Here is an 18355-nt window from a genome sequence, read left to right on the forward strand (position 1 = left end):
GCTTCCTATGAGACAGAGATTATTCCACAAGAGTTCCAATATTTGACTAATTTGAAATAAGAGCTGTCAGGAGAAATAGTCTGGGAATAGATATTGAGTTTGCTGAACCAGGGAGGAAAGACTACAAGATTTTTAATATTACTTGATTTGAGTTTATTTGTATGGAGGCATTCTATTTTTACTTGGGATTTAGTCCCTTTATAGAAACACCTGGAGTTGATCCTAATCCACTCCCAGAATATCTCCTTGAAATTTGAAAAGATGGTGATATATGGTAAATGACATGGACATCCTAGTCATGCCTTAATACTGTATTGAGTATCAAAATGATCAAAGAATTGAATATATTAGACATGATTTATTATGTAAAGCTAATGTACCAACCAATTGATGGCATTCCAAGGAAATTCTCAATAAAAATTAATCCTTTCACTGAGAAATGCTCTAGTGATTAACTAACACTGTATCAGTCACTGGCTGTCATTGGAACAAAATATATGAGGTCTGCAACTTAAAGAAGGAGTGTTTTCATTTAGCTCATGGTTTTGAGATTTCAGTCTATTGTTGGCTGGCTCCAAGACAGAAACGGTGTGGTGGAAGGGCAGAGTAGTGGCAGGTCAGTAAGCAGAGAATAAAGAAGGCGGGAGGACCCAGAGACAAGAATATACCCCTCCAATCAGGACCTACCTCCTAATAGCACATGAACTGCTCAAATTCTCAATGGATGAATCCACTGAAAAATAAAACATTCTTATGGTCATATTATCTTCCAGAAACACGGGAGTTTTGGAAGAGATTTTAGATCTAAATCATAACAATATTCAAGAAGCTCAACATTATAGATTACTTCTCTCATTCTCTCTCTTTCTCTTAACAAGGAATTCACAGCATGAGATGATATGTAACTGAGTTCTCTATTATCAATGGAGCTGATAGAATTTCAGATTATCAGAGTCTAAGTACCAGTATGACTTTTAGAGATCTATGGTAATGACTGTGGAAAACCTGATCATGAAACGAAGTGATTATACAACTTGAACTGCTGATTATGAGCTATATATTCACAGCTTCTAAAAGACCAAGGTCAAGGAGGGAGAGCAGCAATATATTATAAATTCAAATGTTTCATTTTGAGTTAAACTCCAGCAGGTCTGGGAGCCATACTTCCCATGTACAGATGACCCATACCTCTTGCCACTTACCTCTATAGCTCTGACTCTTCTTCAGCTCATTCCTGTGGGCTCATGGATGGGAGGATTCCCTTATATCAATTTCTAAAAGAGTAAAAGAAACAGTTCTAGATTACAACTGAGTACATTAAATATTCCTAAAAGCTAAAAATGGATATCTTCCAATTATACCTTACACCTGGGTGGCCCTGTTGTACAGTGATGAAGGAAAATCTTCCAGAAGGATAGCTTGTCATTAACTCTTTTATGAAAATGGCAAATGGCTTGGGTTTTGGTCAGAGGCTTGGTATGTTGGCCAGGGGCTAAGGCAGGTTAAAAATGAAATACAGGTAGGAGGTCTGGAATAGAGAGATGTAGAAGAACCTATGGGAGTCAGCACAGTATTTGTAGAACATTGTATCTCAGAGAGTATCCAGAATAAACAAAAAACTTTAAAATCAGAATGGCAAAATGACTTGGTTATTTGATATCATAGAGACTTGATAAAGGGTCACACTAGTGCTTATTCAATGGTCTTATGAATTAAATAGCCATAGTGACAGCAAAGGAAGTTGCTGTGGTTTGTATTTTGTTTAATGTGTCCCTCATGTTTTCTCATGTTTAAATTTAGCCCTGGTTATTATCGCTTGGATCCAAATCATCTCCCAAAAGTCTTAGGTTCAGAGGTTGAGTTATTGGAAGGTGACTGGATCATGGAGGCACAATACTTATCAGTGGATTATCTCACTGATGAGTTCATAGCTGATTGTGCAGTTCAGAGGTGGAATCTGATGAGAAGAGGTAGGTGGGTCACTGCAAGCTTGACCTGGAAGTTTATATTCTTGTCCCTGGCACCTCCTCTCTTTCTCTTTTTCTGGCCACCATGTGGTAGACAGCTTTCCTCCACTATGCCAGTCTTCCATGGAGTTTCTGTCCTGGAGCCAACTGATCATGCACTGAATACACTGAAACTATGAGCCAAAGTAATCCTCTCCTTTAAGCTACAGATATGTGGTATTACATCCCAGCATGGGAAAGTGACTAATATAGAAATTGGTACCAGAGATGTAGGGTCATTGCTGTGATTGTACTTGTCTTTGTGGTTCAGAAGTCTTTAGAACTCATTTGGAGAGGAGTTCGGAAAGGTTTAGAGATGCAGGCGCAGAAACCCTACAACACCGTAAGCTGAGCTTGATGAGCTATTCTGGTTGGAACTCAGAAGACCAGAATCCTGATAAAACTACAACAAGGGAAGGTGAAGCTCAGGAGATTTTGTTACTGGAATTTAGGTCCATACTGTCAGGTTTATTTGCTTGCTACTGACTAAATCAAAGGAGGCCATTTATTTTGGAAAAAGATAAAAGGGTTTATTCAAAGCTACCTCTGAGGAGATGGAAGGACTACAACACTAAAATTATCATTCTACCTTGCACAGGTGTGTTAGAGTCTTTAATACAAAGGGACAGTAGAGGTAGGGAATACAATGAGATAATACATATAGGTCCAGGCTTTTTAAAATCCTTCCTCAGTTCTGCCTTCTCCTTTCTATGCCTTTGAAAGTTAAACCAGACCTTGACCTCCTGGTGCCAGCATCTGAATTCATTTTGACTGAAAAGAGATGTAGGTGGCACTGTATGTTCTAGGCCAGAAGAAGTTTCAAGAAGGCTTTTGTCAAAAAGGTAAAAAAATCCAACTTATAATGTTCTGGTTGTGTGTACTTGCTACAGTGTAAGTTGAAAACAAGCACTCTATTAGAATACTTGGCCCACATAATAGGAGTCCATGTGTGTAACACTCTGGCAGAAGATCTGACTTCATGTCCTGAGATGTTGTGGGAGACTAAGATTAAGAGTGGTGGGTTGATTAATCTGGGTAGAACATTTCAAGGCAGCCCAAAATTAAAGCTGGGGCACTGGTACTGCTGGCTGCTCTTAGCCAATTTGATAGTGAAATTCAGGAGCAAAAATCAGACATGAAAAGTTTTCAGTTTTGCCAGAAGTTAAGTCCCTGCAAAGTTGGGATTATGGAGAGCTAGTTTGCTGAAAAGATTAATGTATAATTGATATTGTGAAATAGAAAAAGAAAGGTTCAAGGGGAAGGGGAGGTAGGGAGTGATATGGGAAAAGGAAAGAAGGGAAAGACAAACATGATAAAAGAAAGAAAAAATAGAAACAAAGCTTTTGTAAATAGGGAGGCGTGGAAGGGTGGAAGGAAAGGAAGGGGAATGGGAAAAAACAAGAACCAAGATATATCATGTACAGGTACAAATTCTCAATGATGAATGTGATCATAATGTATAACTAAAATGTACCAATAAACTTAATGAATTAAAAAAAGAGAGACCTAGAACTTTGTACCAGGATGATAGGAAAGATGGCTTGAAGGCACCTAAGGAATCAGCAAGATCCCATTTTCCATAGGCTCAAGATTGAAAACCATGAATCTGTAATTTGAGAAACAAGCCCCTGTACTCTGTGCTTGAGAAAGGCTGCCTAAGAAATTGGTTCCTATGGGTATTTTATTTCACTGACAGAAAAATTTCTAACACACACAGTGTGAAGTATTATTAATAGGGTGGAAAAAATCCAACTCTGGTGTTCACAGGTGGAGCCTTTGGGAGCTCATCAGGATTAAATAAGGTCATCAGGATAGAGCTCCCTCTCCATACTTAAGAGAGAGAGAGAGAGAGAGAGAGAGAGAGAGAGAGAGTATAAACATACATTCACATTTCCTATCTCTTGCCATGTTTTGCTTGTACCACCTCAGAACTCTGACAGCAAGAACATATTGACTAGAAGCAGTCCTTGACCTTGGACTCCAAAACCATGAGCCAAAATAATCCTATTTTCTTCTTCAGGTATTTTGTTATAGTAATACAAAATCAATACAGAGGCTATCCATCAGACCCCACATTCTATACTTCCTTTACTAAGGCTAATATATCTACTACAGTCCGATCTTTAAAGAACTGTGATCAGGGATCCCACTCTCATCAGCCATGCCAAAGTAGCACCATCATCTAAAGAGACCAACCAATCAATAGCTACTTAATTACACTGCACTACTACTCATCATGAGAGAGCAGTACTTCACTCTTACAAGGACAGATGTGTGTTTGGCTAAGGACTTGCTTTCCCAATCTCTCTAGCACTATATCTGTGGATCCACAGTGTCTTACTCACTGTCATGAAATTCAAAATGAGATAACACTAGTCTGAGAGTGAAGTATGGGAAAATAACCAGTAAACTTATTGATTCAACCATTTCCTACATAATGAAAGGCTCTTGATAATTCTACTTGATAAATCTATAAATTCAGGGCACTATTTCCCAAAATGTGAGATAAACTTATGTTTAATGATTATTGTATGATATATGTCTTGGTTATCTAGAATATAATGACCTAAGAATCAAAAGCTAGAAGTAGCAGTGGCCTTTCTTGTCATCATTCCTAGTGACCATGCTGGAGCTCCCTTTCCCCAAAGTTTTATATATTTCAGATTAAAAAATATGATCTCCAGAAATGGTAGGTATATTTCTTCTAGAATATAAGTATTCCTACCACTTGCCTATTTTGGGGTCCTCATGCTGATACACCCACAAATGAAGAAAACATTGTAACACTGGAATTTACCATTGAGTATTATGAGGAAATAGGTTTGTGCTGTATAAAAGGGGAAAGAATGTATACATTTAGAAGTTAGGAGATTCATTGATATAGTTCTTAGTGTTCCTATGACTGGTGATAACTGTGAATGCATAATCACAAGCTGACTAAGAAAAGTAAAAAGAAACTTACAACTTTAAGGGATGAAAGCCTTGGTTACTTGATGCATGAGCAACCTATACTAGTAGACATGCTGTCTGAGAGTGAAGGAAATAAATGCTGGGTTTTGGGGTGTGTGTGAAAAATTAATAGAATTTACAAATTATGGCCAACTCCATTCATGTGCAAAAACCACAATATGACTTTCATTTTTATTTCATGTCTTTTTAAAGAATATTTTTATTTGAAATAACTGGCCATCATCTTAAAGAATTACAGAGCAAATGTAGTAAAATTAAAGTGGCGTATGATTCTAAAGCCTGCATGGGTAGACCACAGAGACCCATCTCATTATTCTGCCCATTTTCCCTCAGAAATTTCTGTTCTCATGCAGCTTCTCAAGAGGAAAGCCCAAGCCCTTGAGTGTACTGAGAGACGTACTCAGCCACAACTGGGGCAGGCTGGAAATCCTGGGGAATTAGTCCTCTCAGCAACTCTCCTCAACACACAATGGATGAGAGTTGAGGCATAAGCACCCCATCTCTTTTGTCATTCTAGTAGGGCAACTCTTGGGGATAAATTATACAGTTTCTCGGGATCAAACTTTAGTCAACAGTAGCAACGATTTATTCACTACGGCACCTTTATTATCTTTCTTATCCATAGTGACACATTTCCCAACTCACCAACCAATGCTTTCTTTATCATTTTCCAAACATAGCTTTTGCTCAAATCCTTGTTTTAGAATCTGTTTTTGGAGGAAGCCACCTTAAGAAAATTTTGTGGAAGGTAAGAAGGCCATCCATCCACATCCAGATAATCTGAAGGATTGTTACAAGAAAATTTTTTGTGTTTTTTTTTAAAAAGAGAAAATAATTTCTATTAATTTGATTCTTAAATATAAAAAAGTATGAAATTAATTATACAACAGTTAATTTAGAGCACCTTCGATACAGAAATAAGATTTGAATAGAAAACAGTGAAATTTTAAGTGATTTTAGTGGAGAGTTAACTTATGGAAAAATACATGTTTTAGTTGAACACCTGATTTGAATCTTACTCTTTTTAAAAGCAAGGAAATTAATCATTTAGATAATTGTTCATGAGACAGAAATCCTTGACATTAATCAATATGTATGTTTCTACAAGTTGTTTAAAAGCATTTTGAGGTATAATCTACAATCAACAGATTGGCCATAAAACAATAGTGAGAACTGAACATGATTAGGCAACTCATTATTAATTATCCCTCCTTCAGTGTTTCTTGAAGGACCTGCACACACAAGTAGCTTCTTTCTAGAGAGTCATGCTGTTCTAGATGACAAAGCTGGTTTATAGTTAGGCTTAAGGTCTAAAAAGGAGTTCCTGTCCCCTAAACTTAAATGTAGATCTTGTCATCACTCGATGCTAAGGCAGAACAGAGAAGAATGTGAAAGCACACCTATGAGATAAAACAGTGAAACATCTAACACAAAGGAAAGAGATAAATACTAGAGTTAAATTTGGAAGCAGATGAAGGAAATCCAGCGTAATTCTACATTGAAGGAAAGGACAAATGAAAAAGACAAGGATACTTTAAGATAACAGAAAAGGAAACTATTTTGAAAATAAAAGTGGCCATACCTATAGATTGAAAGAACAAAATAAATCCCAGAAAAATTAATGCATAAATATTAAGAAATACATATACAATGAAATCAAAAGACATAGAATAGGGCTGTGGATTGGTCTGCATGGTTTGCCATAACCTAATACCACAGAGTGCCTGCTTCAAATAATAAATTTATCTCACAGTCTTGTGGTTGGAAGTCCAAGATGAAGATGTTGGAAAATTGGTTTTTCTTTCAAAGCCAGTTTCTTACTACATCCTCATGGGGCCTTTCCCCTGTGTGTCTCTTTTTTTTTCAATGACATGAGAAATGATGAATTAAGAATTCCACCTGTTTGATCTCATTTAAATGTAATGACCTCTTAAAAGTCACAATGATAGGGCTTCATCTTTGGGTTGAGGAGGTGAGCAGTTCCTAATGAGAAATCAGGAAAAAATTCAATCTTCTATGAGAGGATGATACCAGGCTTGCTTCACACATGCTTGAAGGGACACTCAGTTCCACAAGAGCTGCCTAAAGCAAAAACATGAGACATATAATCAATAATTTTATAATAAGGCAAGTTGTTTTAAAAGTGTTAAAACTTGCTTTAAGATGTCCAGACTCAGGTGAATATTTTTTCTGAGTCCTACAAACTTTAAAGATAAATCCCATAAAAGGAACTAATAGAAATGTGAGCATATTAAACTTTACCTGAAGCATAAAATTCTTAAATAAGACATCTGGAGATATGCAAGGTCATACAGAATCAACAAAAGAATTAAAGCCAAATAAGTATTGGGATTATGATTACACATTAGAATTTGCAATAATCTCCAAAGTGGTAAAACAGGAAAAAAAATAATAGAACACGTATCAAAGACACTTCAATGGAAAATTCCTCTTTAAATTAAATTGGAGCAACAAAAGACATGCACAAGAATGCTTATATCACACTATCTGCACTTTTGAAACTGAAACCTATCCAAATGTCCCTCAGTGGTAAAATGAATCAATTATAATGTATTCAAATAATAAAGTACACTGCAGTAATGAAAAAGGACAAATTGCAAGTAACAATATACCAGTAAGATAAAGAAGCTAGATATAAAAATTGCATACTATAAGTCATTATTTATAAGATATCTTTTTAAAAAATAGCTCCCAAATAGGCAAAGTTAATTTATTCATTAGAGGTCAAGACAGAGAGTAGTGATAAAAAGCTGGCACAATGAAGGACTTCTACATGGTGACTTTTTTTTAATCTGGGTGCTGGTTACAATTGTGCTCTCATTTTATGCAAATTTATGGAAGAGTATACACTCAGGATCTATGTACTTTCATATATGTATGCTACACTTCAAAAAACTTCAAAGAAATTAAATTACTAAAAATAACTTTGGAACTCCTGTTGAGTGCATAGAAGATAAAATTTTTAATGATCAAAAAGAAGGCAAGTATTGGAATAACTTAGATACATCAGACATCTTAATCATTTTAATAGTACCTTTATGTCTGACAGAGATCTCAGGTTAAGGGATAAACTCAAAGATGGTTATTTTTGGAGATTAGATATTGATGATTTAAAAATGAGATATTGCAGTCTCTCTTTGGTTAATAAGTGTTAATAGGTTTTGGAAAGAGGTGGTTCAAAGCACATATTGCAGATTGAAAAATCACAGGCCATGGGAGAACTAATAGAGAAATTTAAGCTAAAAAGAATAATTTTCTGATAGCCTTGTGACTTAGAGGTAAATATTTTGCTTACCTCCCAGATCCAACCAAACACTAAGGCCTGCATTTTTGTTTTTGTTTTTCATTTCCTTTCCCTACATTTTGAAAATATTTGTAACCCACACTTTTGCTATAAGCATAATGTCTCTACTCTGGCCCAGTGCTACTTTATTAGAAGTACTGTACATTTTTTGACTTTGGTCTCACACCCACTCAAATTCATCTCCTTGGTATAGCTCAAGCGATCTTTCTGAAACCTGACCTTGTTAAACTTTACTTGAGTAAACAGACACAATTAAGAAACAACACTCCCCACACTCTTTTGTGTGCTACTCTTTCACATGGAATTCAGATAAAATTCACAGCTGCCTCCTTATTTACCTATGACAACACAGCATAGGGACTCTCCAAATTACCATTTTGTGCCTTCTAAGTGGCTAGCTGAACTTTTTTGTTGCCTGATCAATCTGGACAAAATGCTTGGGAACTTCACCAAAGCTTGGTTAAGTTTCCCTCTTTCCCACAAGTCCATGAGTTTTGACCCACCTGCATTATAAGCCAGTATACAACCCAATCCAAAATGGCCTTTCCCAGGAATTGACGAACCCCAGGGTAAAACATTCTCTGATCTGCTGTGCAATCATGCCACTTCTATCCATGCATCTGATTCCCTCACACCTAAATTTTTCTATCCATGTTCACTCCTCCCTGTAAAAGAAAAGCTCTTTTTTGTCTGATCTTTGAGACATTTGCAGATTCATGGTTAGAGCATGCTTCTTATTGTAATTACCTCTCTCATCCTATTGCAATTGTCTGCCTTATTTCATTGCAATAATCTTTTTGAATAAGCTCTTTCTTTATCTCTTTATGTTTTTATCAAACCAATCAAAATATAGGATTATCATCCCCTACTACAAACCTTATTGGCTTTTCACTGGTTTTAAAATAAAGGCTAAATTTTCCTTATTTAAAAGGCCCTCTCTGAGCTAGGTTGTTCCAAACATATTTTCCTTTAATTCTACTTCTTTCCACTAGTAGACCATCTCTCTTGTTGCATGCCTTTCTCAAAACATCCTGCATGTCTTTGCAGTTAATATTTATATGGAATTTTTCCTGGAATTTAGAGTTTTCAACCCTTCTTTTGCTCCACCTGTATCCTTTTTGGATTTGTCCTGCCTATCTCTCAAGCCTCAGGTTGATGCTCCCTTATCCAGGAGACCTTCCTGGACCTACTATATAAGGGCTTCTTCTCCTTTTACGTTCTTCAAAATACTTCTTGTACTCTTTCTCTCATATTGTTATTATAGCTGCTTTTAAAAATGATCTTTATCATTAGGCTCTTTAACTTAAAAAGACAAGAGCATATTTCCTTCACTTCTGCATTAGTAGTGTCTATCCCTTTGAAGATAAATACAATTTAAACAGTACAATTATGTTAGTTTAATGAAGGTGAGTTGGTTGCCTAGGCACAGGAAAAGCAGAGCCCAAAATGGTGTTCCAGCAAAGAACAGTTTATTAGTAACATTTTTATTCTCAGTAAAAAAAAAAAAATGAACTTGAACTAGCTTAGGTAAAAAGGGGTGATGGTTACTGATCTCATAAGAAAACCATGGCTATGGGACTTAGACATTCCATAGTTAGGGTTCTCTTACTTTAGTTAGAACACTATAATGTAAGTTTTGTTTTTTGGTGAAGTTTAAAATAAGGGCTCAAATGTAGATCCAAGGTGTCTCTCATGTGTGCAGTTTCTCACCAGTCTCTTCTATGTGGAAAATCTATTCTCTGGGCATCCTGGGTGAAGGAAGCAACCCCTCTTCTCAATTTCTCCAAGGTCAGCTCTGGATCAGTCTTGTGCATTGTTGTTATTTTTCAGTAGTTCCTATCAAAGTTTTGAAATCCACTATGAGATAACTGAATGACTATATGTGTGTCCTCTAACCCAGTCACTGTGAAGAGCAGAATGTAATTCCCCGTTTGCTTTAAGGTTATGCTACATATTTATCCCTGTGTGTGGACGTGGAGCCATTCCCAAACGTCAGAAACAAGAGTGGCAGAAAGCTCAATCACCATCCCAATATTAGTACTACTGCCAGTCCAGTGCCAGAAGCAGTAGAAGCAAAGGACAAATGATCCCCACATAGGGTCACAGAGCTAAGATGACCTGAGGACAAGTAAACCTAGAGCCTGAAGTCCCTCAGAATATGCTCTTTCCACCTGTGCCTCACTGCATTCCTGCTTTCTCCATAAGAGTGAAGCCCAGGCACATAGATCACATCCTTCCTTCCATTTCAACAAACGTAGCTAGAGTACTCATTAACATTGTAGCATTTAAAAAATATAAACAATTTATTTCTTTTTCACAGTAAATAGCTAATATTTAATGGTATTTCTGAACAACCACATCAACGTATGTTTGCTATAAGTTAGAGGACAAGCATAAGAAATAAAAGCCCAAATCCAGTTACTTTACCATTGTCACACAAGCCAGCATCACTAATTACAACTTATCCTAGAAGAAATGTGAAAACTAATAGGCAAGCAAAATGTCTCAGTACAGTGTAGAGAAAAATCTACAAATATATGAGCCTGAAGAAGTCAGAAAAAGTAATAGTATGCTTCAGGCAATACACAATGCTTTTGGTATCATGTTTCAAGTTTGATGTGGCTTTTCTCGAAATCATTTCTAATCAAGATTTCATGGAACCCTTCTCCCTATCCTTTCCTTGTCTTTCCAGGCACAAGAAATAATTCCCTGTAAATAGATTTTAATTGCACTTAACAGAAAATTAATCTTTCCCTTTAGATAGTCCACATTGCCTCATCAAACCAGAAAACAGATCCATGCTGCCTGCCTCTAACTGAAAGCCACACTTTAAGAACTTACTCTGAAGATCAGGAAGACCTCCAATACATGAGAGTAAGAAAAGTAATTTAAATATGGGTGAATACAGGAACAATTCCCAGGCCCTGTTACTCTCTTTGTTGAAACCCATTCTTTTGGAAAATCGTTTTCTTTAGCCATTGGACAACAAAATGCATTGTCAAGAAATTTTATAGCAATAATTATAAAAGATGTCCATTTGAACCCATTGAGATCTCACTGATTTTATAACACCCAGCAGACCTCCCTGCAGGAAAACACTATATTTATGTGAGCAATATATGCGAGAATTGAGATCGTAAAATTAAATGACCACATAGAACTGTCATTTATATGATGAGCGCTTACATATGTGAAGGCTGGTTTATTTTGCAGCATCGGGTTGCATTAAATGGTCCACTCTCAGTGAATGTTTTTAATCACGCATTTCTTCACTCTTTCTGCAATATTACACTTGAAGGACTGGTAAGCAGTTTGGTATGAAATGCTAAATGGTTACTGGCACTGCTATTCTGACAGAAGAGCTCACTAAAATAGAAGTACAGTACATATTGTATGCAATTGTTTTATGAGAGACATTATGGTTACTAGAATAACATTTCACCATTACCAACTGCTGAGAGAAAAGTCATTAAGATATTTGGCAAGCCAGTGCAATTTTTCAACAGAGCTATAGTACAAGACCTGAGACAGCTTCTATAGAGAAAGGCTGGCTTCTTTGCAAGAAAAAAGAAACCAAGACACAAGTCTTCTGTGTTGTTTTATTTAGAGCACTTTATTTTCAGAGTCCAATGAGGATATTACAAGATTGGGTATATCAACAGTGTCAGGAGAAAAGTAGGAAATGTTTGTGTGAAGCATACATATATTTCTTATACAAGTATTTCCAGCATATGTTTATGTTTGTGTGTGTCTGTATGTGTAAAAGATAAACCTCTGTGATAAATCCTATGAAAATGTCAATGTGTTAAAACTCAACGTTTCCAAGGGAACTGCTTTTGTCCAGAGACTAATCTGTGTATTTTCACAGTTAATTTATTGTCTTTGATTTTAATAAAAAGACATACATGGATGGGGTAGGAGTGAGGCAAGGGATCCATCTGAAAATACTTTGTCCAAATAAAGGAGAAGAAAATAAGAAGCTGGATGTAAACATTTAACCTTTTCTACTGTAGTTATCAGTGATTAAAATAGTCATAACGTTAAAAGCATTTTGAATATATATAGATGTATATACATATATACACACATACATATTTTCTTCAAAATAGATGACTTTTTGATACACTGACAAAGCTCACCAACTACTCTTACAAATACTTCTTTCTCATGTTACTTCTTTCCACCTCATTACATCATGAAAAAGCATCAGCATTCACCAAAAGCAAATATACCTTGGGCTATGTTCTAAAAACAACAAACAGAATTATTTAGTCAAATATATGAATGTTTATGAATAATTGTAAAGGCAAGACTAAGCTATCTCATTTGAAGAGGCACACTAACTTTCATGGAGGCCCCAGTCAATAATTAATAGTCAAATGAATTGAAAATTGGAGATTTTCTAGTAAATATTAGCCTCCAACAGATATTTAAAATTACCCAGGAAACTAAATTCTATTCTTATATATTTGAGACTTATAACTCTGTAGGAAGGTTTTTAATTTATCTCAAATGCTGAACAGTACCCATTTGAAAAAGATTTTAACAAAACATATACTTCAGTTTTAAAAGAGCTATGAAAACCTGCCTGGTAAACAAAATAGCTTTATTTTTTCAAAGTTTTCAAGGCTTGTTTTCCTTGAGGAATGCATGATTAAACTCAATGAGAACAAAAACAAATCATAAAAGTTGAATAAGTCAAAATATAAAATATTCAATTATTATTCCCTGTAAGGTTTGTAAATATTTCATCCACAGTCCACACTCAGTTACCTCTTTTACCCATCTTTTAAGGGCTATCTGGGGGATAAACCCACATTTGCCCACTCCATTGCTTTACTTCCTTTTAGTCTTCTTATAATTTATTAAATGATGTTTTCAGAAACATAACTGCTTCAAGTTTTCCTCCTTACAATTTCATATGTTGTGCTTTTTACCCACAGAACTGCTGCAATTAGACACCTAAAAGGGATCCATTAGGGCAATAGTCCATCCTTTGGGGTTTTAGTTACAATTGTTCCTTTCACGGAGTTTTGCTTCCAGTTTTGCCTCAACTTTACTATCTTAAATGTCCCAGTATAAATAACTCTCCTGGTGCAAGGGATTTTGTTTCACTCCATATACAGAAACTTTCAGAAGTGGTTATTATTTATCTTCCAGTTTTTCAGATAATAATGTGAATATTAGAGATCATCTTATTACTTATCCACTCTGTACTTGCTTATGAAATGTGAGCTTAAAATGAATACTAACACTTAAAATGTATTACATATGAATACACCTCTGAAGACTGAGTCTATGTTGAAATAAGTGGCTTAAGATGTAGATATGCATTGATACCATATTAGTATTGGTTTTAATCAACATCTCGATAGTCATTTACCATAACATCATAATTTTTCTATCTCAGCAACTGGCTACTTTCTCCAATGAACCCAAATCATCAAGAAGTGTTTTATGATGAAGTGTAATTTTTTATATAGAGGTTCACTTAAAACTATGAGCATTATTTTCTTTAATAAGCTGTATTTTAATCAATCTAATGATAATCTATTGTTTATGTAGCCACTTGCTCCAATTTTATATTTTGTGTAACATGATTATCACATATTTATTTTAAGTAAGTTAACTAATAATCATAATTTTGATGTTTTCTAGAGTTACCTTTTAGTGTCTGTCATTTTAAAGTGCTGATAATCTTTTGAATAATTTTTCTGTGGCTATTCATACAATACATGTCTCCTTCCAAAAATGCAAAGCAATCTATGTTTTCTAGTATCATTCTTGCTCAGAAATCTGTCCTCAGCCATACCAGTCAGGTAAACCCAAACCAGACTCTTTTGGACATTGTCAACATGATTCTAGGAACTACACAGAGCTTCTGTTTTGGTGTAGTTGGAATAAAAAAGATAGCAAAATACAGTTTCTAAAGAAGTCACATCTATGATGTTGTACCAGTCACTGACTCAAAAGTACCACAGTCCTGGGCTTTGCCTATTGGTGGTGGCTGTGGCACAAATGTGTGTTTTTTTTTTTTCATTAAGCCACTGCCTCATTGTGAGCATTGCTCCTGGAAATTAGTTTTGAGTTTTCATCTTTCTGAAGACTAACATATTTAATATCTTTTAATGAACTGGCTTTCTATTTATAGTGGCCAAAGTAGATGGTGGTGCTTGCAACTGATGTGCATGAATGATTATGTTCTAAAGAACATAAAAATTGGGACATTTCTTTATACTGTATGATTATAGGCTTGGAAGAAAAGTAAGGTAATATTCAAAAAGTAAATCAAACTCACTGTAAATTTTTGAAACCTAAATCATGATCTAATTTAATAAGCTATAGTATGTCCTGGTAGCTCAGGAAAAAGAGCATAAAATAATTAGAAATAATTCAAAGCTAACTGTATAATTAGAAATAGCCATACATAAGAAAATTGTATTCATATTTCAAATTGTATTTATTTTGGCTGCATTGAAACACTTGCTTATTCCTCACTTTTTAAAATACAATTTCCAGACTTTGTTTCTTAAAAATTACTTTAGTAAATCTGATGTGAGGAAACAAAAAGAAATAATAATCTTAAAATATCAACAAGGTGAAAGACTTGAAAAGGCAAATAAAACATAAAATGACTTTAAGAACCATGCAGTATTTTCCTCATCAAAAAAAGGAAAACCAACTGGCTGCTGTGGTGGCTCATGCCTGTGATCCCAGCACTAGGGAGGCTGAGGCAGGAGGATTGCCCCAAGTTTGAAGCCAGCCTAGGCTATATAGTGAGTTCAGGGCCAGCCTGAACTACAAGCGAGACTCTGTCTCAAACAACAACAACAACAACAACAACAACAACAAATTCAAGTTGGACTGGGGATGTAGCTCAGTGGTAGGAACTTGCCTAGAGTGTTCAAGGTCCTGAATTCAATCCCTAGGACTGAAAAAAAAAATCAGTAATCAATTAAAGGAATAAAAGACATAAGCAAATGTTCTGAAGAGTAACTCTGAATTATAAAATACTATTTTACATGGCAGAGTAGCAAAACTGGAATACCAATTTGGTACAATTAATTTATCCCTTTTTAGCATATGTGCTGCCAAAGCGAGCCAATTTATGCCTTTTAAATTTTCACTCAGCATTTTCTCATTCGTGCACTAATGAAATATATAATATATATTATATATATTTATATATGAAATATATACATAACTAACAAGATGACTGTTCATTTGGACAACTCTTGACACCAAAATAAATATCAGTGTAATTATCTGAAAAGCAACAGATTATTGCAAAATGGGTTTTTGTCCTTTAACTAGAAAATTCTTAAATTCATAGCCTATCACATGTATGCCTTACAAACATCAACTGAGAATTCAAAATTTAGCCAAAAAAGAATATCTTGCCTACAAACAAAATTGCAAGTCAGAAACTGAAAAACAGGGAAACACTTAACAGGGAAAACCAGAGTTAATTGAGTATTTATCTTTTCCGAACCAAAAGAGCCAGAATTCTTACATGTTTGCATGTTATGATTTCGGTGCATCTATTTAGGAGACCAAAGTTCCATTCACAATACTAGGAATATGCTGCTGTCAATAATATTAAATTCAATATTCAATGTTGTATATAATCATATATATTAACATCTATACATAAAATTTCCAGTAAACTAACAAACCAGGAATGCAGTTACTCTAGTATACTCAACAGAAAAGTGAAAGAGCTGGAAAGCATGGCTATCAAAATGCATGGCTAAATGATTTTAAAATGCCTTACAGAGTGCAGCACACACATGTGGGCTATAATTAGTTACTTATAACTAAAGACTCTACATCATCAATAAATACCTATAAAATACTATTTGCAAGATCTGTGTATCATGCCCTAATGTAAAATATGATACTAATCTTAATTATATAAACTGTGTTGTTTGGGTGTTTGTACATATGAGTGTGCGTGCATGCATGCGTGTATGTGTGGTTTGGGGGTAAGGGAGAAGTACAAAGTAAATGTGAAAATTTCCTCAATGATCAGTAAATTAGTACATTATTTTTATGTTGTCATTTGTGTCTTAACCATTGGTTTATTGATTTGACCAATAATTGTTAATTTTATTAGTGATGAAAACATCAGAATGAACAAGTATTGAACTATATTAGTGCTTTTTATTTCTTCCCAATGCTATTTTGTGGGTGTTTTTCAATATTGCTTTGTGTGGTAAAAAGTACACATCCTCCCAGAGAACAATACCCTCAGCCATCATTTGATAAACACATGAGTCAATGGCAGAGCAGCGGCAACTGCATATTACCATTGATAGAGGTTAGTCAATTTGCTTTCATTTTTACTGTGACAAAAAGTATTATTTCTCTCCCTCACCTGCTGGACCATGTCAGCGGGATAGATACAAAATCTCTAAAAGTACCAATTAAAATAAAAATAGCTAAATCTGGAATAAGTATCAAAGTACAGCTTTGGAACAGTGTGATAATATATAAGTGATCATTATCAACACCTGCAGTCTACATTGCTTTGCATATGATGACTCATTGACAATAGTTTACTGGTAGCACAAAAGGCTGAAAAGTGAGAACAGAAAATTTGATTTTTCTTAATGTAATAAAACTCAATTTTTATCATTTATTTTTTTAAACTAATTCTCTTAAGTTACATGAATATCAAACTGTATCAACACAGCTACCTTTAAATTTTATTTTTCCACTAGAATGCAGTTACAATACTCTCTACATGTAGTAAGGAAAAGTCTTTTACAATCGTGTTATTAAGTCAATCTTCTTAGCTGTAAAATGTGGAAATGCGGCCAGTGAAGATGCCTCAGCAAATGCTATTCTCAACATCCACACCAAAAGGTGCACATTAGTCATGAGGATTTCTGTGGTATGGGTTATCCTTCTCTATTAGGCATTGACATAGATTGACTTGTTTCTAGAAACTATGGCCTAAAAGAATAGAGTTATCTTCCACTCCTTTTATATACTCTGCATACTATGATGTAACAGGGACAGGATAATTGAAATTAGAATTATCATATAGAAAAAGAACCTGGGAAAACAGAGCAGTGGTTCATGGAAAGGCAGAAATCCAAATAGAATCTGGTATTGTGAAGGCCCATACCACAGTGTTGGAAATTTCTAAGATCAGGCCACAGTGTTGGAAATTTCTAAGATCAGGCCACAGTGTATTCTCTGGCTTTGTCTACTTCCCATTAGGGCCCTGTCATACCTTCTACAAGATTGTTTATTTTCAATTAAACTGCATATTTGAAATGGATATTAGAAAATATACCCTCTGACTGTACATATTTTACATCTCATTCCCTTCTTAGATAAGGTTAGAAAATACAGTTTTATGTCCCACAAAGTCAAGACTTTTGCGTTGAGGCTCAAAATTTCCTCAACAATAGAGTTCTTTCAAAAACTTAGTTTTTCTTGTTTCCAATTAGTTTTATATTCCAATAACTGCTTAATCTTCTTTTCAGTATCCTTTGTTTTGTTTTCTAAACTTATGATTCCCTTCCTTCTTTCTTATTTATTTATTTAGTTAGTTAGTTAGTTAGTTACTTATTTTTGCATTAGGGATTAAATCCAGGGCCTCTGCACTGAGCTACATCCCCAGTCCTTTGTCTTTTTTTGAATTTTTATTTTGTACTTGTGATCCTCCTGCCTCAGTCTTGCAAAATTCTGGGATTACATGCATATGCCACCATGCCTGGCTATGGTTTTCATTTTATTTTACTTTTTACAGAATTGCACATAGAGCCTTGTGCCCTAGATAAACACCACCAGCCCTTATTGCTTCCATAGGTGATACAATTATGATAACCACAAGACCATCTGGAGCATATCTGTGAAAAGACTAATAAAGTGGTACCTCTGTTCATGAACTTTATTTTTCCATGATTCTGGTCGCAAATTGAATTGGACAAGAACCCAATCAAATACATTGATTAGGTTTAATGTTGACGTTATGGAGAAATTTGATTCAGTTATTGTTCAATTTGGTTTGCAAAAAGAATCATGGAAAGAATTAAGTTGG

General features: G+C 35.0%; 1 protein-coding gene across 1 annotated transcript in view; it reads right to left on the reverse strand.

The window, feature by feature from the left end:
• Positions 1-18355, reverse strand: part of LOC147825280 (endogenous retrovirus group K member 10 Gag polyprotein-like) — a 106387-nt gene that overhangs the window by 83831 nt on the left and 4201 nt on the right. The window contains exons 2-3 of the mRNA XM_087186309.1: positions 6904-7058; positions 1203-1274 (exon numbers count right to left, since the gene is read on the reverse strand). The gene's annotated coding sequence lies outside the window, so the exon portion shown is untranslated. The remainder of the gene's footprint in view (positions 1-1202; positions 1275-6903; positions 7059-18355) is intronic.

The sequence above is a fragment of the Heterocephalus glaber genome, unplaced genomic scaffold (assembly GCF_053883595.1).
Source record: "Heterocephalus glaber isolate CG9 unplaced genomic scaffold, H.glaber_assembly_v1.0 deba00001504, whole genome shotgun sequence".
Lineage (NCBI taxonomy): Eukaryota > Metazoa > Chordata > Mammalia > Rodentia > Bathyergidae > Heterocephalus > Heterocephalus glaber.